Source organism: Heterocephalus glaber, unplaced genomic scaffold (genome assembly GCF_053883595.1).
Source record: "Heterocephalus glaber isolate CG9 unplaced genomic scaffold, H.glaber_assembly_v1.0 deba00001465, whole genome shotgun sequence".
NCBI classification, from domain to species: domain Eukaryota; kingdom Metazoa; phylum Chordata; class Mammalia; order Rodentia; family Bathyergidae; genus Heterocephalus; species Heterocephalus glaber.
The window spans coordinates 8,297,018-8,315,444 of NW_028258312.1; the positions used below are offsets into that span (position 1 = coordinate 8,297,018).

At 33.5% G+C, this 18,427-nt stretch overlaps 1 long non-coding RNA gene across 4 annotated transcripts in view; it reads left to right on the top strand.

The window, feature by feature from the left end:
• LOC147826568 (uncharacterized) overlaps nucleotides 1–18,427 on the top strand; it is a 211,020-nt gene that overhangs the window by 139,164 nt on the left and 53,429 nt on the right. For 3 of the 4 annotated variants that reach the window (XR_015438929.1, XR_015438926.1, XR_015438927.1), the window contains one exon: nucleotides 3,648–3,774. The exons of the other annotated variant lie outside the window; for it this stretch is intronic. This is a non-coding gene — a long non-coding RNA (uncharacterized LOC147826568). The remainder of the gene's footprint in view (nucleotides 1–3,647; nucleotides 3,775–18,427) is intronic. 4 annotated transcript variants of the gene reach the window in all.

Here is an 18,427-nt window from a genome sequence, read left to right on the forward strand (position 1 = left end):
ACTGTGAGTTAAGTACCAAACTGGAAGAGTTCTCCTTACTTACCATCCTACATGGTGTTACATTGTATATGTTGCTAAGTTCCAACATAAATGTATGCCTGAGGCATGTGGATATTCCTTTTTTCCCATTTTGACAGTTTTAAAAAATAATAGCTCTATCTTTGCTACCTCTAAGTTGTCACTTTCTTCTCCTATCTCTCATTTCTTGCACTTCTCAAGGTTCAAGTATTCAGCTTTCTATTTTTCTTTTTCTGTCAGAGATTATTTTTCAGTCTTTACTATCACTTACATTCCTATTTCTATAGTTTTTGAATTTCTATGGCATATCTATGTCTGTATCAGCATAAAACTAACTCTTCCTGGTCATTTTATCTCACTATACCTACCTATTTCTATCTGTAATACAGTTTTTAAAATTTTTCAGCTTTAGAAACTTAGTTTATCAATCAATCTCTACTTTGGTTTTTATAGCCTTCTGTGTTATTCTTAGTAATGCATATTTTTATTTTCTGCCATGTTTCTCATGAGTGGATCTTCATAATTTTCAATTCTAAAATAAAGTGCAAATTTCACATCCTGAGTTTTAGTCCCAAATTATTTTCTCAATTTAACTTTTCATTTTTCATTGCATAAATTTTTGAATCCTGTTGGACTCTCCAACTAAGTATCTTTTGATGATTCCTGACACTTAAATAATTATCATCTATTCAATTGAACTCTGCCTCCTGTGAAGTCATAAATCATAATTTGATCTACTAATCAGTCATCACCATATATTACCTACTTTATTCAATTTTCAAATCATGTGATGTCATTTAGTGTCTAAATTTCATATATATATATATATATATATATATATATATATGACATCTCAGTAATATACTCAATGGTGAGGACTTTATTTTATATTTCTTTGTAGCACCCAAATATAACAATGCAAAATTTAGTATAAGAGTATTTTCCCAAGAAATATTTATTGATTGAATTAACAAGTGAACAAACTCAGAATTTACTATTATTTTCTCTTTATAGGTGTTTAATTTTAACCTTTTTTTTTTGGTACCGGGGATCAAACTCAGGACCTTATGCTTGCGAGGCAGGTGGTGGCACCACTGAGCTAAATCCCTGGCCCTAATTTTAACCTTTTTACATATATTTATTTTAAATTGGTAGATAAATGATATGAATTGTTATTTACACATGATGATTTGATGTATCCAAATGTATGTATATATGTTATATATACACATACTTATATATGGATGATTAAATTTGGTTAATTAAAACCTGCATTACCTCATATTATTATTATTTTTGTGATAAGATAATCTAATATCCATTCTTCCAGGATTTTTCAAGAATACAATATATTTTCCCTAAATCTCCACATTGTACAACCTATCTTCAGAGCTCATTCTTCCTAAGTGTCCATAATTTTGTATCCTTTCACTGGCATCTTCCCTTGCATCCTTTTTAAGGAGCTCTGTCCTCTGGTAACCACAATTCTACCATTCAACCACATAAAGGAAGGAAATACCATTACTTGAGAAAATGGAGCAAGACACAGAAACATAAATATTATCTCACTCATACATGGGCTTTAAAATATTTAGCTCATGGAAGTACTGTGTATAAAGAATTATTGGTGAGCAAAAGATGACAGGGCTTAAAAATGACTGACTGTGCACCTTGAGCTAAAATTTCTTCTTTATTTTTCATGCTGACTGTTACTGGAGAGCCTTGAGATAAATCAATGGTTAGGGAACTCAAAGAAATATCATCAACTTTAATGAACCTGCACAAATGTGACTGATCCTTTGAATTAGGTAGGAATCAAATGTCAGATATAGAATTTCAGTGGAAAAGGCACATAACAGAAATTCTACTTGTTCTTGATTTTTCCATCTTGACATATGTTAATAAATATTTTCATAGTAATAAAACAGGTCCTGTAATTTAATGCACCAGTTCACTCTATTCCTTGTCAATTTTTTAAAAAAATGATCTAGTATACAAAAACATTTCCATTCTTCTTTCCCTAAGAATAGTCTCTGGGTGGATAGTAATTGATTCTTTCCAGGTCACTTTCACCAAGAAAATTCTTGCTTGGTTAGATGTGGTCTAAGATCAAAATTCGTTTTTAACATCTGGTGAAGCCTTAGTGAGTGTACTCCAAGTCAAAGTCAAAGGCAGTGTTTTCATGATAACCTGGACAGGATAGCTTGACTCAGTCTAGCAAGGGAATATTGAGGGTGTATAAAGGATTTAAAGTATAAATCTTTTTTTTTCTAGAGTAGACTTTAACTCCCAAGTCAGCACAACTTGTTCAGTACTCCAGTGGGTGTGTTGTGAGATCAAAATGATCTGTTACATTGCACCTACAAATAGCTTAAATGCATGTGAAAATTTTCAAAAGTCATCATTTGGATTATCGATCAAATTCAGTAAACAACACGTCGTATATTTACATTTAATAGGGATGAGCAATGATTTTCCAAGTTTTATGATGAGTTCTTTATATTTCAGAAAAATTTTGATGGCAAAATGATCACAAATTATTATAAAGTGAAGTAAAATACTATGTCTTTTACCATTATGAATGATACCTAGTCTGTTTCCATAGTAAAAGAAATTAGAAAAGTCAGAATTAGTCAGGATAGCTATTTCCTGCAACATTTAAATAATGCTATTATTAAATTTTTCTTGCCCACAGGAAAGAAAATTCTTATAATAACTTTCTATAGCTTCCACATATAATTTTGAAAAATGGCCAGTTAATGAAAAAGAACTTAAACTTAAACACTGATAATTAATTTGAAGTTCAAAACCTTCCAACACTACATATATTTAGTACCACTATAAAACACGTATTTTAGATTTTAAGTTTATCAAATAATTATTATTTTCTTTGTGTAGAGTTTTATATCAGAAATAATCTTAAAAATTATGGGTATTATTCTTTATTCAAAAATATCATTTTAAAAAGGACCATAAATACAAATGTTAGTCACATAAGAGTACTGTGTGCATTTTTACAACTCATATGAAACAAATTAAAGATAATCCATACTCCAAATTTTGATCAAACTTTCAAGATTGTTGTGTTTTATGTGACTGAGTAGTTTGTCTATAAAAATCTACATATTGGGTATATTGGTTCCTCCAACTTCAAGTCTGATGTAATATGGGGAACTTTATTAGCTTTGTCTGCTCAAGTTCCCATCTAATAAAACATAGGCTCGTAATGGTACACAGTTATGTACATAAAGTCATCAAAGTAGATTTTAGATACTATAACTTTCTTATGAGCTGCTGTGTGTCACAGTACCTGACATAATACGAACTTAATAAGCTCTTGTAGATGTATATATGAAATATCTTCTCTTCAGGTAATATTCAGATTTTAACCATTATGAAACCTATGAATTACTAGTTGGCATTATTATTGTTGTTACTGCCGTTTTGTTCATCTTGTTCATTTTGACTTTTCACAGAGAAAGTAATTATTTGAGGATTTAGTCATTGTCCTACACAAATTTATAGTGTGACTTGAGAGATGAGGCTTTTAGGGCAGAGGAAGAAAAAGCTCTGCTCCACAAACAGGACTGTTCTGTGATGTGGTTTAATTCTCTCATATGTTTTTGCAGAGGCAAAATGCATAGGAAGCATACAGGAATCAGGAGACTAATATGGTCAGAGATTCCAGTGACTGTCTAGAATCAAAGTTTTCTCAACAAGCTGAAACCAAAAAGATGATTATAACCTGGAAAACATGTGAGTTCTTCAACTTACAGTGCTATTAAATGTATGTTCATGACAGCAATATTATCCTCCAGTTTTTAATTCAATTTTTATACTGAGATAAAATTTATACAAAATAAAGATTACCACTTTAACCATTTTAAAATATGTAATTCAGTGGATTTTTAATCTTTCAATATTCCATACAGATATAATCACTGTCTAATTCCAGACCCTGGCCGCCATTCCCATAAAGACTATTTGTGTCTATTGGCAGTCAATCCCAATTATTACCTCCAAATATCTGCTGGCAGTTGACTGTCTTCAGTCTGTGGATCTGTCTATTCTAGATATCACATGCAATATTTGGCTGTATTGATCAGTTTTCCCTTTGCTGGCACAAAATACCTGACACCAACAGTTTAAAAGAGGCGAGATTTAATTTAGCTCACGGTTTCTTTGCTTAGTTAATCTTCTTTGTTAGTATTTCCAGTTTCTGTTTGCAGCAAACTTTGAAGGTGATTCAGGTGCCTTCTGAGGGTAACTGCTTCCTTGAGGCACTTAGTTCATAATATTTCCTTGATCCTGTCCCTGGTCAACTTCTGCTGTCAAAGAGGCTCTATCATGAGTTGTTTATACCGTAATGTGAAATAGCCTCAATGTTTTTGGTCTTTATATTATTTTTCTTTTGACCCTGGTTACAGAATTAACAGTTTTATTTCTTAGTAAAGACATTTGTAGCATCATGTACAAATTAGGACTTTACAGGAAATAGTTTGATAATAATGTTTCATAATTCAATAATCATGATCAGAGAAAAGATATGTTCCCTTCTTGGCCACCATACAGTGAAGCATATTATTTTATATTTTATTGAAAGGCTAACAATAAATGAAGGATACAATACTTAAGTAGTCCAGAAAGAATAGTCATGTCTAGTGTATTGTGGGAGAGAGCTTAGCCTCATTTCTGATTTCTGCCATTCTTTAAAAATGTCCATTCAGGAAATTTTCTTCTCTAGTGAATTTTGCTTTCAGTGAGTATACCTACTACCAAATACTTTTATACTATTTGGTAAAGAAATGTGGGAAAATATTTACAACAAGAATTAGGTAGAAAAATTAGATACCACATAGCTTAGGAAACATCAGCTATTGGTTGATTTCTTGATAACAGCCATTCTTTCTGGAGTGAGGTGAAATCTCAGTGTTTGAATTTGCATCTCTCCAATGACCAGTGACGTTGAATATTTTTTCATATATTTATTTGCCACTGTGCTTCTTCATCTGAGAAGTGTCTATTCATTTCAGATGCCCATTTTTGGATTGGGTCTCTAAATTTATGGGCTCTGATTTTTTTGAAGTCTTTATGTATTCTAGATATTAGTCCTACTGTGCAAGGACTGTGGAGATCAGTTTTGAGATTCCTCAGAAAATTAGAACTAGAGATTCCATTTAACATAGCTATTCCCTTTCTTGCTATCTTCTCAAAAGAATTAAAAGCATCATACCACAGTGATATATGCATATCCATGTTTGTAGTAGCACAGCTTGTAATAGCTAAATCTTGGAAACAACTCAAATGCCTATCAACTGATGAATGAAGAAGATGTGGGGTTTTTTTTATACAGTGGAGTACTGCTCTGCCATAAAGAAGGATAAACTTGAGACATCCTTTTTTTGTAAATAAGGAGAGGAAGAGGGGTTGAAGGGAGAGGAGGAGATTGGGAAAAAAAAGGATCAAGATATATTATGTACAGGTACAAACTCCCTGTGATGAATGGGATCATTGTGCGTATCTAAAATATACCAATATGTTTTTAATTTAAAAAAGAAACAAACCAAAAGTTAGATACCAATTTGCAAATTATTCTCTCTGCAATTCATATAATGAAAAATGGAAAATATCACATTGTTAGTATTAGGAAATGTTAGGTGCTATAATAATGTTTGGTTTTTATTTTCTTTCTTATCTTGTTATTTTTCTAAATTCTCTACAATTATGAAGTGTTATTTTTATAATTAGAAAAAAGAATTTTACGAAGCACAAATATATACTCTTACTATGGTACCACATTTGGACACTCTATATTTCCCTTTGCTGTACTGCTTTGCAGAAAGTTATGTTTTCCACTTTTTCCTTCTCTCCTGTCCTCTGACCCTAGTTTTTCACTTCACATTTGTGGGAAGCCTCATTTTCACTTATTGTGAAATAGGATCGTCCATATTTTTTAGTATTCATAAGTGAAGTTCATCTTACAAATGTAGACACCCTTCTAGGTACACGGTGAACAAGGAGTGTGGAAATCCTTTGTCACAAATGTCTTCTGGTGTCACCTATTAAATAGTGTAAGTCATGAACTCACTCTACTTTTTCTTCTCTGAGACACGGAGATATAGGCATGGGCATGAAGGTAGATGTGAGGGTACATTTACTGAGAGGCAGTGTGGAGGAGCAGAAACTGTGCTACCTGGCTAATAAAAAGCATCCTACTGGAGATGTGATTAGTTCACGATGATGAATAAATAATTTTTCAGTCAAGGAACAAAACATACAAAATTTATTACATGCCTAACCCTTGGGAATATTAGATTTCAGTGAAAATATTTTAATATATTTGCACATGAAATTCTTGATTTAATAACTGAAAATCTGGATCTTGACATAATTTCTGGACTCAATATTTTATGAATTATAAATATTTCTCTGAAGAGTCCTCCAGTTGAACTACTATAGTACTTGTATGTAACCTGACTTTGAGATTTTAAAATGAATAAACCAGGAGGTGGAGATTAACTATGATTATACAACGAGCTTGCTCTCTAGTTGGTCTTCAGCTATCTTTAAAATCGGTTCCCTTGTTTCTATCTGCTGCCAGAGAATGATGGAACTAACGACTGGAATTTGTGATACCTGGAATGAATAGTATTTCTCTGTCAATCTGTCAGTAGGAATGCATACATTCACAGAGTAACTACCATCCTGCTCAGTGATGATAGCTACTCACATTGTTGGAAGGATCACAGTACTGCTGCCTGTGAAATGTTTTAGACAGACATTTTCCAGAGACTAGAGTAGCAGCTATCCAGAGATTCTTTACTACAGTTTGATGAAAGAGAATTTTAGTTGAATGAGGTGGTATTCAGGTGTTATGCACATGCTAGTATTATCTCAGGGCTTTAGTAAGTATCTTAATTAGGACCTTCAGTGATCCTTTCATTGCAATGAGAATTCATAAAAACACTTATTTGTATGGGTGGGTGTCCTATATTAACAATTACTACTAATTAATACTTTTTTTGCATATGGCCCCAGGGATTCCAATTAAAAATATTAACATGCAATATTTTGGGGATCTTTTTCTCAGTAGGTTAATTACTTTATGTATTAACCCATTGTGTTATCATATCAGTAGTATGAGTTTATTTTCATCACTTAGTAGTAGAGAGAACTCAAAAAGTTTAATGAAAGTAAAGTAACATCTAAAGTCTCACAGAAGAGAACTCTGAGTTCCTGCTCAAAACCCTGAGTCCAAAACCTGAGCAATTCATGACCAAAGCCAATCTCTTGGGGCTTCTCTCTGTGTGGTACCCTACTTTTAGGTGTTTGCTTCCATGTTTGATTAAAGCAGAGAGAGCAGAGGATGATGGTAGATGCTGTATCCTGCAGACGTCAATGAGGTTGTCGATACAACGTGTCATTGCTAGTGAGCACACCAGGCCTGTATCATTGAGTTCCTCTTTTTGCTGCCTCAGGACTTTTCTGTAAGACAGAAGGCTCCCTGCCATAGGTCGATTAACGTAGGAATCGTGGAACATGATGACACCAGAAGCAATTTTGAACCACAGTTAGAAGTTAGTGGAGGAATTCCCTAGCTTCCCAGTGTCTAGCAAGACAATTCTGAAATGTGATAATCACGGTGTCTTTGAAGGTTTCCAATGACACTGAACCCTGCTCATCCTCGTTGCAGATCAACTGCTTTAAAGTATTGCTTTTCTCCTTTCTCTATTCCCTTCTTCTCACTTCATTACTCTTTTCTGAGACTACTCCCATCCTTGCAAAATGATCTGCATCCACATCCCTGTCTCAGGCTATGTTTTCAGGGGACACTAACTTAGACTGTATTAGTACATTTTGTGAGTGCCTAGTTGCTAACTCTTGTCATGTGCATTCCAAGTAATAATCCTTTTCTACCATTTCCATGTATTTATGAAGACCATCAATTTTTCTTTCCAAATGTCAGTTGTTGATCCCACAGCCTACCTTGTAGCCCGGGCCTTTATAGTATTGTCCCTGAGGGATTATGTTAGGCTTCTAGTTAGCATATCCTCTTAGATCATCTGAGACTTCCTGCCTACTGATGCTTCATAAATTTTCCTGCAGTGTTGGCCTCATCTGTCACTCTCCTGCTCAAAAACCTACAATTACTATGAACAATTGATCACATCAAGTCTAAATCCCTCCTTCCAAGTTAAAATGCACTTTCCTCATGAAATTTTCCAAGACTGATAAGCTTTATTGATTTTCTATTTGTCTGGGTTCTTATAACACCCATAGTCTTGCCTCACTTTTTAAACATTTATTATCTTGTATTATTCACATTTTCATGTGTTAACTTACTACACTGTATTACAGATTCCTCAATGCTGTAAATTATGCATTTTCTATAATTTGGCAAAGTTCTAGGCACAAACTCTATTTACTGCTTTTCGATTGGATAATCATTCATTTTTGGAAACTTTTATAAGGTGAGGATTCATATGTGATTCTGGACATATACTTTCTGAAAAAAAGACAAAGTTTGGAAGATATTTTGATTTGCCTAAATTTTCAAATTAAGCAAAATAAAGAAATAAATGCCAATATTTTAAACTTGGAGTTCAAGAATGTCATTGTTATTCAAGTGACAAAAGTCAGTTTCAAAAGCAAGCAAGATTTGCCTGTATTTTTAAATCTAGGGCATTCCTAAATATTTGCCCATAAGATAGAAATAGAAAGAAAAACAAAAGCCTTCCCATGGACTCCTACAATACTTTTACACCTTGCAGCAAATTATTTAGCCAGAATGTCACGGTTGTTTTGCCTAGCTTTAAAGATATTTCTCAGTAACGCTGTGGAATTCCACCTTATTAATACGAAAAACTCTACAAAAGGAATGATTTCACATTTCTAAACATCTCTCCCAATATTCTCAAAAGTATATTTTCTTCTGGCTTAACACCCTACCCCATTTAAGCTCTGCTGGGGATTAATTTCACTCTAGAAACATACAAAAGGCACTTATTCAGAATGGTATAATACAACTAAAATGCAAAAATAATAGAATTCTCTAATATACTAATTTGCTTTAGTCAATCGAGGGTATGTGTTATGTGTGTGCATGTGTGTGCATGCGTGTGTGTGTGTTTTCAGAGAGCAGATGGAGAAATATTTCTAAAGTATCCACAACTTGAAACCAAAGGATCTATTTACTTCCCTTCAAAGCCTGGCCAGGTGTTTTTCCAGGCTGGATTGTTATAATTACTTAACTATGTTCCACTGCAAAGGTCCTAATAGAAGCATCTAAATCTTACCTTGCAACCTCAGGGAACAAAGATATTCTCTTAAAAACTTGATTGCTTTTCTATGGAAGCAGTTAGGTTTGATTTATATCACTTTTGAAGGGAGCTTCGCTGAGGCTTTGAGTAATCCAATAAGATCATATAATATACTCCCCTTTACATCTCATAGAGTTGCTGTGCGGAGCTCTTTGTTTATGATTCAGGAAATGGGCTAAAAGCTTCCTAGGTTCATCTCTGTTTCAAAAATTTGTTCTGGTGGAAGTAATGGCCTTTTGCATTTTAATAAGCAGTAAATCTCAAGTGTTACAGTGTTCCTGTAATAAGCTATCTTTGGCAGTGTAAGCCTTTCCCTCTTTTTGGATCTTGCTCTTATTCAACACTTTGGGCAAGAAAATAGTTCCTATGTCATCACCATGTTTCCATTTGAAAACGCTGTACTGGAGGATGCTGCCCACATTTTGACCGAAAATAGTCTGAGTTTTCTTCATGAGTGCCTAAGAGGAATATAAAAAATTAGGGAGTTTTAGGAATGGCAGAAGTTTAGTTAACGCTTTATAGACTTCATTTAAAAAGACAACTGTGTGCTAGTTTATATGATTTCTTCATTGAATGTTGTTTACTTAAATATCCGTAGTTCACCAGATATTCAATGTAATGTCATAGGTGCTAGGGTTGATGCATGAGTGAAAATGATAAAACCGTGGTTTTCAACTGCTTAAGAAAAATCTTCATATGAATGAACTTCATGGAATCTAGCAGAATGGTTCTTTTTTCTTTTTTATGACATAGATGCCCTTCAAAGAGGGTTCCTTGCTGAGTTTCTTTTATGTAAAAATGTCACCTAAGAACAATAGGGCTGGGGATTTAGCTCAGTGGTTCTGCCACCTGCCTCACAAGCGTGAGGTCCTGAGTTTGATCCCCAGTACCCCCCCCCCCAAAAAAAGAAAGAAAAAGAACAACAGAATGCAGTAGCCTAATTGTTCAAACTTGGTGTATTTGGAAAAAACCTTCAAAGAAAGGTGAGTGTTATATGCATATACTTAGAAATTTCCAGTGGAAGTTCTCATAAGGATGGGATTGTTTATACCTGGCTCTTTGGTTGTATCTATATGATGTGACATGCCTATAGCATAATAATATGAGTCTTTATTGTTCTAACTCAATATGATCAGCATAACAATCAATTAAATTATGGTTAATTTGATATCCTCAAGCAGATGTATCCCTAAATTCTAATTTAAGAATTAGTTTAGTTTCTTTATAGAAAAAATATTTTAATATTATATAATTAAATTTCCTTTTTAAGCATTATGAACATTTAGGCAGCTTAAGAATATGCAATATTATGATGACTTAAAATATAGAATAAATATTCACATAATATTGCAATAAGAAAAGATACATGAATTGGTATTTTCCAGATATATTAAAAGACTTGAATAATTCTCTTGGGTTCACTCTCCTCATGAAAAACACTGAATTTTAAACTATAGAAAATCTTTTAACTCCAGTCTGAATTGCTTCTTTTATAAATAAAATGGCTCTGGAAACAAAGTGATGTGTTCAAGATAGAGGTAGAGCTGGAATATAGCATTGGAATTCAAATTTAATTAAAAATAACATTCTTGCATTCATAATTGTGTTTACACTTTAGATGATTACATTTTATTTGTATGAGATGTTTTCATCTAAACATTAATATGTTTAAAATCATACGTGCTATGAGTAGTAATATATTTCCACTGCCTCTTTCATCTCTAAAGTATTTACTGAGTGCCTAGTAGTTACTGGACAATAGTCTAGGTCTAGGTGATACAGCAGTGATTGCAAAACAGATGAGTTCTCAGAACCATGGAGCTTAAATTCATATAAGAAAGATAGATAATGAACAAAAAATAACCAAGAGACATATGAGATAGCCATAAAGGCACAGAAATTCAAACTGAGTGATTATGCAAAGTATACCTGGGTTGTGATAATAGATTGGATGATCTGATAAGATGACATTCATATTGTGACAGGGTTCAAGACACATTAGCCCAAAATATGATATCTTGGCATTTCAGAAAATAGCAGAAGCAGGAGACCTCTCTCATCTTCTGTGGATGAATGAGTAAAGAAAATGTGGTACATATACTGAGTGAAACACTATCCTGGCATAAAAAACGTGAAATCCTGTCATTTGTGGCAACATGGATGGACATGGTGGACTTCATATTAAGATCAGGCACAGAAAGACAAACATTACAAGATCTCACTTATATGTCGAATCTTAAAAGATTAATTTCATAGAAGTCCAGAGTAGAATAGTTGTTACCAGAGGCTAGGGAATCTAGGAAGAAGGGAGATGGGGAGAGGCTGGGTATTCTGTGACACTTAGACAGGAGGAATAAGTTCTGATGTTCTCTGGCACAATAAGGTGAACACAAGTAACAATAATACATCATATTTCTCAAAGTAGTTTGGAGAGAAGATTTTGAATGTCCTTACCATAGAGAAATGATGAAAGTTAAGGTGATATGTGTTAAGGTGATACTATTTGTTGTTATCCAATGTATACATGAATCAAAACATCATATTGTAACTCACAAATATGTATAAATACTGTATTATATATCAATCAACAACAGTTCCATGTGGTTAGTATGGGGTGGACGACATAGGTCTAGAGTGTAAAGGGTAAGAGATAGGCAGTGTGGTTAATATGAGGGGGCAACATCTCCCCCTTCAAGATAACTATAGCATCCTGCTGGCCTCACCTCCATTTAAGCTTGTCTTCTATCTAGCTCATTTCTCCTGCTACCAAACAAAGTGATCTTTGAAAATGAAAATCTGTGCTTGATGCATCCCTAGTAAAATCCATCAAAGATTAACAATTGCAAATGAAAGATAATTAAAGCTTTTGCCTTGAAAACAACTTCAAACACTCTTCCTCCTACTTACTGGCTTGGGTTCAGTCTTACTCAGCCTTTGGGTCCCAGGCTCTTTCTGAACACAAATCTGTATTTCTGCTTTTCTTACTCCCAAATGTCACCTCCTCAGAGAGACAGATAATCCTATATAAAAAAAATTACCAACCTGACTTACTTTGTACCTTATTCTTAACTTCACAATCACCCTGTATATTTAGAATTTATAGGTTTGCTATATTGTTTATACTTTTCACTTTTACCAGATGAATGAGTACATCAAACACTGTATTTTAAAAATGCTATCATATTTGATATGTTGTGATAGAAGACAGAAGCACTATGTGTGTTCTGAAACATTCTCAAATTTGAGTGTGTTTTGGAACATCTTTCAGTGCTCCTTGAAACACAGATCCCTGTGTCAGAGTGTCTGACACAGTAGAACTAGGGTATAGAAATTGCATTTCTAACAATCTCTCCTATAATGGTAGTGTTACTGATCCAAAGATGAGGCTCTGAGAACCAAGTGTCCCAGAATAGTCCCTCCCAACTCAGTCTTGATGCACATGCAGCTTTGCTGTGTTATATCTGAAATCTACAACTTCTGTGTACTTATAAAAGGAGAGCATGTCAATCACTCCCGCAAAAGTATTGAATGTTCTACAACTGCTCTTATACAGTCTGTTCATTAACAGTTCTTGAATGTTAAGATGATGCAAATATGCTGCCAAAAAGCCATCTAAGAATCATGAAATTTCTTTACAGTGCTGTTCATGATATAGCTTCTTGTTTGTATTAGGCTGATATCTGCAAAACAAAATAAGACTTAAAAAATCATTCTATTCTACCTGAGGAAAAATGTTAAAGCTAGAAATATTATATCTATTGAATCTAACCTTTGATTCTGGGTAAAAACTATATAATATGCTTGTTTAAAATTTTTGCTGCATGCAAGTTTATTTAAATGTAATAACACAATATTTCTGGTGTTCTTTATCTAAGGGAAAAAATGAAAAAAATGAGATGGTCCAGATAATATTTCCCTTTAAACTTTCTCTTTAACCTGTTTTAAATTATGCTGAATTAAAAAATGGCAGAAGACTATAAATAGCTAACTTGGGCCAAAAGCAAATAAAATGGTGGGACACTAAGCTTCATTTATATCAACCTATCTTATAATCCTTAGTACAGACAATTCCCAGTAGACATTTATTGGAATAATATTCAAACTTTGGCTGACTTAGCTTCTTAATCAGCTGATCATGTATGTTCAGTATTACAATCTGTGTTTGCTTTTCAGTGGGAATTGTGTTAAGCTAGTCTGTGTTCAGCCGTTCTCAAACTTCATTCAACAGCTTTAGAGTCACCCAGAAGATCTCTTGAACAGGAGATTTCTGAACCCTATCTGCAGTTTTTGATTCAGTACATCTGGGTGGAGGCCCCAAAGTGGATTTCTTATACATATTCTGGTAATGCTGATGCACTGGGATATTTTGAGAATCCTGCAGTAGATGCTACCAGGGTAATTCTCATGGATCCAGCAGAGGATCTGTAGCTACAAAAGACAATGTGGGTAATCTGACTGAAAGTATGAAAGTTTCTTATTAAAAAAAGCAATAGATTATTTTCTCTTATTTTTCCAGAAACAAATCTGAAAAAGAAACACCTTTTCTTAGTATCCTCTGAGTGCTAAGTCAATCCTCAAATTGGTGTTTTAATCATTACATGACAGCTATTAAAAGGAGACCAGTTTTCCTGTGTCAGTGGATTCCCTTTGTATTTTGTCAAAATGGTAATTGTTCTAATCTCATTAAGTTCATTGCTTATATAATTCCAAAGTATTTCCTCTATTTATAAAGTAATGGGTTTTATTTTAATATATTGGGAGATTTATTGTGGGTAACCAGATCATTTCAGTACACTCTCGGCAGTTCATTGGTACATTGTTTTAGGACTAAGAAGACTTAGGTGTATTGTGTATAAACTCATTTTAGGACAAAGGGCAAATGGAAAAACTTGTTTCAAATGAATGGAAAAGAAGAAAATTAAGAAAACAACAAAAATGAAATTGTCAACCTTTAATTGGTGCCAAAACTTTCTGAACTTTAAACATGTCTACACTTTTAGTTTGTTGTGATACTCAGCAATTTAAGTGCTACTTCAATTACTTTAATTTTTAGTGGCCTAAATCTCAGGTACTTCTTCCCTAAGTAAAATGTTCTCTGTGGGTATCTTAAAATTCCCCCTCATTTGTTCTTTTTCTTGACATTATTTATTGTACAAAAATTTAGTGGGAATTTTATTGTAAATAGTATCATTTTTCTTCCCAGGTGGAGGGATAGACAGCTGTCTTTCTCTACAGGAAGAATCAAAAGAGAATGTCAGTCTAAAGAATTATCTAAATGATGCATAGCACATATTCAAGCTTTACTCTTGTATAACTTATACTGGATCAGTATATTCATGAATAATCTAATTTTTCCATGGTTAAATTTTTCTTCAGTATATTACAGCTTTATTTTTTAATGAATCAAAAACTTAATTAATCAAAACTGATTAATACTTGCTAGAATTTTGTAGTTTGTTTTGGTTGTTTTTTAAAAAAATTTTCTATTCTGCAAATTGAAATCTTCCCAAAGGCTGATATAATTGTGATTCTACAGAATCTACAATAATTTGTTTCTCTGAGGTTAAAAAGTGCATTTGGAGACTGAGATAATGTTGGAGCTTTAGAGTAAAATGATGACAACCTGTGGAGATTCTGATTTTGCTCTTCTTCCCTCCATTAAAGTGTTTTTTTACTACTATACCATATGATTTTTAATGCTTTGTATATGTGCAATATGTGATTATATTCATTAATATCATATAGCAAGAGAAAGTTGAAAGCAGTGACATATTTTCTAGCATATGTCCAAGTCCAACTGAAAAATTAATGATTCTGATGAGACTATCTTATGCTTCTATGTTTTTATTTTATTTATAGTGAAGTTTAGAGATGTTTTTATTTTCATTCCTATTGTTATATTTGTAGCTAGATTTTCATTAATTCCCACAAAACCATTAGGTAAAAGTAAGCACTATTTTGACAGTTAGGAACCAAACAGTCTATAGTGTTAAATCATTAAATAAAGAAAATGCAGGTTTGTGTTACTGTTGATCTTTATCAAAATATATGGTAATCTAAGTATTGAAAGCCATGTTGACCAGCTTTCCCTGGTTAAGAGACATTCCTAAAATGTCCCCAAAATTGCTTTTTTTCATCCTTGCTGACTTAATGATATTTTATGATGACTGAACCAATTTTGTAACTGGCCCTGGAACTGTTGTTGAATCTAGGAATGAGCTTCAGTTCCAAGCTTCACATTTTTCTTTCCTTGTTCTTTTATTAGCATAATCATGAAAGATAATCTTTTTCAGAAATACTAGCAATGTCAGTCAGAGAAAAAAACTATTGAAATATGATTAATTCCCCTCCTCTCTCTGGAAAAACAAAAAGTAGTCAATAAGTGCCCTATGAAATGCCTGAGGTTAATAGCAGACTGCATTTTGTAGACAAGAGGAAAAGATCCTCACTTTTAGCTAGAAGGAGCTGCTTTAATACTAGCCCAGAAAATTTCACCAAGAGCCCAGCTGTCTAGACGACATAGAAATAAGTTAAAAAGTAAATAACTTTTGTTTTCTTTCTTGAAAATAAAAACAACTTGCTTGCAGAAATTCAGCTAGCAACCTTCTCCACAGCAATCAACCTTACCAGTTTTTAAAATAAATGAAGATGAGAAAACAAGTAACAAAGATATAAAAATTTCAAATAAATCATGTAGTCTATACTAAAATAAAATCAAAGCATGCCTATTTTTTCTGTATATGTAATTTTGTTTATCAGTTCTTTTGGATAATTTTTCTCTAGTCATTATAATGATAGGTTGTTCACAGTGATAATTGTTCTTTACAGACTATTCGCTGGTCTAGAGAAACCTTTTAACATTAGGGAAGCAAATGAGAAACTTAGGGTAGATAGTTCCTTCATATAGGTGCCAGGATCCAGGACACATTTCTCTATATTTCAGAGGGAGAGTTGAATAACTGCTGGATAAAGTATCAAAATTGCTTGCAGTTCTCTTGTGCCATTTTCTGCATAGAATTCCAGTGATTTTTTTCTTTCCTTTCTTTTTAGCATATATATTTTTCTGAACTTATCACCATACCAAGGACAGGGAATGTATTTTAATTTCTCTTGTATATTTATTTTTCTTTTAACAATCCTTTGAATGAAGAACAAGACCAAGGCATTTTAGAATGACAAGTGCTAGTCACAGTATGATCACTTATACTGCTTATTACAACTCTGAACTCACTCTGTTTAATGGTTAGTTGCCAGGCTTATGGAAATAACTTCCTGAATACTCCCAGATTAGATTAGTTTCCATTGTTACACCTGTTCAACTGATTTTTTATAGCAACATTTGGACAAATTTGAGAAATTATAAACTTTGAAAGACCATACAATTTAAGTAATATTATTTTTTAAAATTTTATATATATATATATTTTGTTAAATTCTTTTATTGGTACATTTTAGGTATACAACACAATTACATTTCTCATTGGGAATTGTACCTTTACATAATGCATCTTGGTTCTTATTTTTTCCCCATTCCTAGCCCTCTCTTCACCCCCTCCACCCTTCCCTATTTACAAAGACTTTATTTCCATTTTTTCCACTTCTCAGCACTTTTCCTTTGCCTTCTTTCCTTTCCCCTGCCCCTTCCACTACCTCTACCCTTTTGGACCTTTTCTTCCTATTTTGTATTATCGACTATTCATTCTAAACATTGGTACATTTTAGGTATACAATATAATGACATTCATCATTGGAAATATGCACCTTTACATAATCTCTCTTGGTTCTTATTTTTCACCCTTGCCCAGCCCTCCCATCAACCCCTCCATTCCTCCCTATTTTTAAAGATTTTGTTCTTATTTTTCCATTTTCTCATATTAATCCGATTCCCTTTTATCCTTTCCCCTAGACCTCCCACTTCCTTCCCCTTTGCCCCTTTTCTTCCTAATTCACATTACCTACTATACATTTTGGTCTTTATTTACACTTTCAGTTTCTCACATCATAGAAACTATTCGGTATTTATACATGTGTGTCCTATTTATTTCACTTAAGAGTATCGCCTCGATGTGCATCCACTTAGCTAAAAATGCCTCTAATTTCTCATTTTGTATGGCTGAATAATACTCCATTTTATTTAAAAACACCATTTTCTTTGTCCAGTTTCCAGTTGATGGGCATTTGGGCTGTTTCCAAGTTTTAGCTATTACAAACTGTGCTGCTATGAACATGGGTGCACATATATCACTGTGGTATGATTCCTTTAATTCTTTGGGGAAGATCCCCAGCAGGGGAATAGCGGGGTCAAATGGGACTTCCAGTCTTAGTTCTTTGAGGTATCTCCATACTGATTTCCACTGTGGTTGCAACAGCCTAAACTTTCACCGGCAGTGGATCAGTGTTCCTCTTTCCCCACAGCCCCGCCAGCATTTGTTATTGGTTGATTTTGTGATAACAGCCATTCTTTCTGGAGTGAGGAGGAATCTCAGCATTGTTTTCATTTGCATCTCTCTAATGACCAGTGATTTTGAACATTTTTTCATATATTTATTTGCTATTTCTACTTCTTTGTCTGAGAAATGTCTGTTCATTTCAGATGCCCATTTTTAGATTGGGTCTTTAAATTTGGGAGCTCTGATTTTTTTAAGTTCTTCATAGATTCTAGATAGACCTTTGTCTGAGGAACAGTAGGTGAAGATTTTTTTCCCACGTTGTGGGTTGTCTCTTCACACTGCTGGTGGTTACTCTTGCTGTGCAGAAGCTTTTTAATAAGAAGAGATCCCACTTGGTGATTGTTTGTGCTAGTTCATGGGCAACGGAGGATTTTTTTTAATAAAATTTTTTCCTATACTGATGACTTCAAGAGTTCTACCTGACCTCTGTTTCAACTAGTTCAGAGTTTCTATTTTAATATTTAGATCTTTAATCCATTTCAATTTTAGTTTAGTACATGGCAAGAGACATAGGTCTAGTTTTAAGCTTTGGCAAGTTGAAACCCAATTTTTCCAGCACCATATATTAAAGAGGCTATCTTTCCTCCAGTGAGGGTGTTTGGCTCCTTTATTGTAGATGAGATGGCTGAGTGTGTCTAG